Source organism: Erythrolamprus reginae, chromosome 8, assembly GCF_031021105.1.
Source record: "Erythrolamprus reginae isolate rEryReg1 chromosome 8, rEryReg1.hap1, whole genome shotgun sequence".
Taxonomy (NCBI): Eukaryota; Metazoa; Chordata; class Lepidosauria; order Squamata; family Dipsadidae; genus Erythrolamprus; species Erythrolamprus reginae.
In genome coordinates this window covers 32,364,652-32,370,651 of record NC_091957.1, presented here as the reverse complement: position 1 = coordinate 32,370,651, position 6,000 = coordinate 32,364,652, and positions in this window count along the sequence as shown.

Sequence of the window (6,000 nt, the reverse complement as noted above, 5' to 3'; positions counted from 1 at the left end):
ACCATTTTGAATGCCTTTGGGTCAATATAAAAGGGGGGAGAGGGACAATGTCATTGTGTACTACAGTCCACCCAACCAAACACAGGAAATAGATGAATTTTTTAATAGTCACTAAAAGGTACAGTAGTGGCTTTAACTACCCTGACATCAACAGGGAGACAAACTCTGCACCTAGTGGAAAATCAGACAAGATTCCTAACAAACTTAGCAGACAACTTGTCTCCCAAAAGTTGCAGAGGGGAAATAAAGGGTCAGCCATACCAGACTTAATTCTTGCTAACAGAGATGTTATGATAGAAGGCATTTAAGTTACAGGAACCTTTAGGGGGAGTACCATGCAATATTGGAATTCAGCATCATGAAAGCACAAGCAATAGAACAAAGTCAAACTAGCCTTGGAGTTTAGGAGAGCTGATTTCAATAAACTTAGAGCTTGGGAAATATTCAGTGGACGAGAATCCTGAAAGGGAAAACAGTTGTGGGAATTTGGTGTGTCTAGTTTAACAGAAAAGAAGGGTTAGGGATGACATGATAGCAGCGTTCCGATGTCTAAGGTGTTGTTACAAAGAAGAGGAGGTCAACCTATTCTCTAAAGCACCTGATGGCAGGACAAGAAGTGATGGATGGAAACTAATCAAGAAGAGAACCAACCTGTAACTAAAGAGATATTTTCCTGACATTTGGAACAATTAAGCAATTAAATGACTTGCCGGCAGAAGTTGTGGTCCCTCCAACATTGGAGGTTTTAAAGAAGAGACTGGATAGTCACTTGTCTGAAATGGTGTAGGCAAATTTCCTGTTTGAGCAGGGGGTTGGACTATGAGGGTCGCCCAAAACGTAATGCACCACATTTTTTTCTTCAACAATTATTTATTGGACACAATGAAACTTACACACAAGAAAGAATGATGTTTCTTCTACACTCTCTATTTTTTCCACATAATCTCCATCCTGTTCTATGGCCTTCCTCCAGCGAGACATAAGAGTGTGTATGCCCTGTCAGTACCACTCCTTCTTCTGGTCACGAAGCCTTGGAGCTCTGCCGAACCGCCTTCTAATGGCCTCATCCTCTGTGCCCAGTGACTAATGGTACTTCTGTCGACTGCAGATTGTCCACAAACTGTACACAAACATTTGTGGATGTTCCCAACAGTTTCTTTCTCCGCAATGAGAAATTCAATGACGACACGCTGTTTGTAACGTATATCACTTACAGATGCCATTTCAAAACACTGCTGCAGCTATGCTATCTGTCTGAAGAAACACAAAATTTACACACATATTCCTGACAATTCAAATAATGTATATCTAAAGTTTTGCATTCGTACCATTACTGCAGGCTGAGAAAAAAATGTGGTGCATTACTTCCTGAGTGACCCTCCTAGAAGCTCCCCAAAGTCCCTTCCAACTCTCTTATTCTTTTAAAAGTGTTGGCTATTCCCCACAGTTCGATGTTCACTGCAAATCTGAAGGGGTTCCCTCTCTATCCCCTCATCCAAATCATTTGTGAAGATGTTGAGTACTGGGTCCAAAGCAGAAACTTTCACATAAGATGTAATTCCCTTAAGGAACATATATTGAGTGTGGTTAGTCAATCAGTTACAAATCCATCTGGTGGTGATGCTGTCAATCCCACATTTCTTCTATCTTGCCAAGGACACCCATTTTGACCTCTTTTTGACAAGGCGAAATGATCTCAGTGCTTCTCGGACATGGCTGGCATCATGTCTGGCAGTAATAAAAAAATAAAATGTGACACAGAACAATTATTCAGAGTAGAAAGCAAAATGGCCACATCTCCAGAAATCGGCATGTTTAAATTCACCTGTTCAAGTGATACATTGAGCATCTTCTGGGGATGTTTTCAGTTACACATGTGTATTGGGGCAGTGCACATTAATAGTTCTTTTTTAAGGTTCTGATCTTGAGAATCCACTCCCTTACAAAAGAAGAAATAGAGATTACCTTAAAGTGGCCCTCCACTGAGTGAGTAATAAGAAAATAAAAGTTTATATATGATTGATTTTAAGCATTGTTGTTGTGTTTATAACTATACAGTACATTGTTTTATTTTATGGTGGAGAAAATAGAAAAATTTATATCTCCCCTCCCCTCCCAAAAGTGGCGCATTGGTCCAAAAGAACATGCAGCATCTCCTCCCATCCTTGAAGGAGGCTTGTGAAGTGGGAAGTCCAAGCCATAAATACCACTGACAAGCCCTGGGCGGGGTTGCCAAGTTGCCTTTGCACAAAGAATGTGTGTCCTCTTAACCTTTGCATCTCCCGAGAAGGTCACCGCAGGCCTGACAGATGGAATGCTTCTCATGTCGACTGGCGAAGACATTTTTCTCTGCCTTCTACTAAGGATGGCCATCACTGTCTGGCTTTATCACCTCAGGAAGACTTTAGCTCTGGGTGTGTGCTTTGCCATCGTGGCTTGTTAACTATGGTTCATGCCTAAGCATGATAATATATCTGCGATAATATCACAAGCAACTGTATGCTTTTTGCCGACGACGTGAAACTTTTCAACACCACTGACAACACACTCATTCTCCAAAAAGACCTTGACTTTGTCTCAGATTGGTCTAACACCTGGCAACTTCAAATATCAACCAACAAATGCTCTACCCTCCACATCGGCAAAAAGAATCCAAACCTCATATATGAACTGAATAAACAAACCCTCACAGCCAACCCACATTCAGTAAAAGACCTTGGAATACTAATATCAAATGACCTAAGTGCTAAAGCCCACTGCAACTATATCGCCAAAAAGGCTTCCAGAGTTGTTAACCTGATCCTACGTAGCTTCTGCTCTGGCAATCTCACACTACTGACTAGAGCTTACAAAACTTATGCCAGACCCATCCTCGAATACAGCTCATCTGTCTGGAACCCACACCACATTTCAGACATCAACACTATCGAAAACGTCCAAAGATATTTCACCAGAAGAGCCCTTCACTCCTCCACTCGAAACAGAATACCTTACGAAAACAGACTAACTATCCTAGGTCTTGAAAGCTTAGAATTGCGGCGCCTAAAACACGATTTAAGTATTGCCCACAAGATCATATGCTGCAATGTCCTTCCGGTCAACGACTACTTCACCTTCAACCGCAACAACACAAGAGCATGCAACAGATTCAAACTTAATATTAACCGCTCCAAACTTGACTGTAAAAAATATGACTTTAACAATCGAGTCGTCGACGTGTGGAACTCATTACCGGACTCTATAGTGTCTACTCCCAACCCCCAACATTTCTCCCTTAGACTCTCCACGATTGACCTCTCCAGGTTCCTAAGAGGCCAGTAAGGGGCGTACATAAGTGCACTGATGTGCCTAATGTCCCCTGTTCAATTACCTTTCCTTTTCTCATATATCCTATATATTCTCTCCCTCTCATCCATTCCTCTTCTTTTTTACTTACTATCCCTATATATACTACCTAATGTCTATTTCATTCCATATGTATTGTATATTGGACAAAGAATAAATAAACAAACAAACAAACAAACAAACAAACAAACAAACAAATAAATAAATAAGCAGATTGTGTGAATAGCAATGGTTCCTGCATCTGAAACCTTTCCATTTAGGGTTTTTGCATGTTTTATGTATAAAACAATGAATAGAGCCATTACATTGTTCTGGATTTCATCAAAGTCTGATAGCCTTGGTTAGAATTTTTCATTTCTGTATTAATTACATTAATCTATAATTAATTCAAATAAAAATAATAATGTGAAATAAAATAATTCATAAAATAATGGCTGAATGTGTAATTTGAGAAGAACTGTGTCTATGTACACCAAGACAACTAGACACACAAACAGTTTTCCCACGAACGCCATCACTCTACTAAACAAATAATTCCCTCAACACTGTCAAACTATTTACTAAGTCTCCACTACTATTACTGCTAGTTTTTCCTCATCATTCCTATCACCTTTTTCCTCCCACTTAGGACTGTATGACTGTAACTTGTTGCTTGTATCCTTAAGATTTTTATTAATATTGATTGTTTCCTCATGGCTTATTTGACCCCTGTGACCATCATTAAGAATTGTACCTCAAGATACTTGACAAATGTCTCTTTTTCTCTTATGTACACTGAGAGCATCTGCAGCAAAGACAAAACCCTTGTGTGTCCATTCTCACTAGGCCAATAAAAGAATTCTATTCTATTCTATGTGTGTGTGTACATACACATACAATTTATATAGTAGATAATGTATATTTTTGTGTGCCTGTGTGTAATATCTTTGTGCACATATGGCATCTATACATAGGATTAAATAGAATATTTTGGATGTTCAGTAATAGTAAATAGATAGGAAAATTGTATCTCGTTGAGGCCTTTGAGGTGAGGAGAGGCCAGGCACCCTAACCCTAACCCTTGACGTGAGTGAGGTCAAGTTGGCCATGACCACCCAGTCACATGACCACAAAGCCACACCCACCATGACATGACCATTGAGCCATGCCTACAAAATAAGTGACCCCCACAGAGCGCTAGTAAAAAGAAATTGGAACACACCCCTGTATTCTGTGTAATTGGACTCCGCTTGGATTGGCCTTTTTGTTTCGCTTTAGACCAGGGATGTCAAACTCCCATCATCAGGGCTTCGTCACATGACACATCACAGCTTCCCCCTCCCCTTCACTAAACGGTGTGTTGTGGTTGGCTCTGGCCCAGCTCCTGCCCCAGGGAATGTGGAGGTGGATGCAGGGGAAACGTCAACATGCCCTAGGCCTGTTTTGTTGCCGGCAGAGGTAGGTAGTGCAGTTTCCTCAGATGAAGAAGAAGGTGGGAGTGACTTGGAAGAGGAGGGCTTGGCACACAGCCTAGGAAGCCAATCTTCATTATCTTCGGTCGCTTCGGATGAGGAAGTCTTGGACCCACTCAGGCGCAATTATGCATAGAAAAGACCAATTGAGGATATATTACAGGAGATAAGAGAGGCCATCTGTGTTTGGGTGGGGCTCCAGTAATTAGAGCTGCTGATACAAATAGCAGCATGTGGGCTTGGCCGTTGTGGAAGATTATCTGATCGCAGTTCTTCAGGATCGTGCCTTGCTGTTTCTGAACTTTGTGGATTTTTCACACTTTTGACACCAAAGCAGAGTAAAGTGTGTGTGTGTGTGTTTCACTTCGTTGGAAGAAGGAGGGTTGTGATGTTTCTTCACAGCTACTAGCTAAGTACTTAAGGACTGATTAAGGGACTTGTACAGCCTACAAGGTTGTTTTGGGGGAAGAGTGCTCTTTGCAATACAAAAAGGGTGCTTTGTTTCTTTTGAATCTTGTGATAAAGAACATTGTTTTGAACTTTCAAACGTGTGTGTGTCTGAAATTTGTACCCTTGAATTTTCGGGAGGCTTCTACCAGAGAGCCCGGCAGAACAGTGTGGCTGGCATGCGACGCATCCAAGCTGCGGACTGCCTCAGGCTGGGTAGCTAGGCAAACGGGTGCTGAAAGAAGCATCAATGCTGCCAGCGCCACTTCCACCCAGGCCTTCTGCTTGCACCTCAGGTGGGAGGTGGCCGTGTGATGCTGTAGGGGAGCCGGGCAGGAGAGAGGGAAACTCGTCCGAGGCCTAGATGCTGCTCACCCCTGGGTGTCAGCCTCTCTGCATTATTCTTCACATCTTCACTGCATTGGCTGCCATAAAGAAACGGGTGGGGGGAGGCATTCAGGATTGGGGGGGGAACATGCTGGAGGAGCCCAGGGGACTTTTGATTTCGTATGAGAAAGGGGAAGGATTGGAAAGCTGCAGGCTGGCACAGATGCGCAGAGCAGGCCTGCTTATCAAGGTTAACAGCTGTACATTCCAGAAGAGTGACACGCCAGCGAAGACACACCCACCTGACAATTATGGACATTTTGTATTGGGTGGACTGCCCAAGGGGTGTGTGGGGTTACTTAGTAATAGGAATCTCTCTCCCCTTTTCCCTCAGACTTTTCTTTTCTTTCGATGCCTTCACCTCTGATTT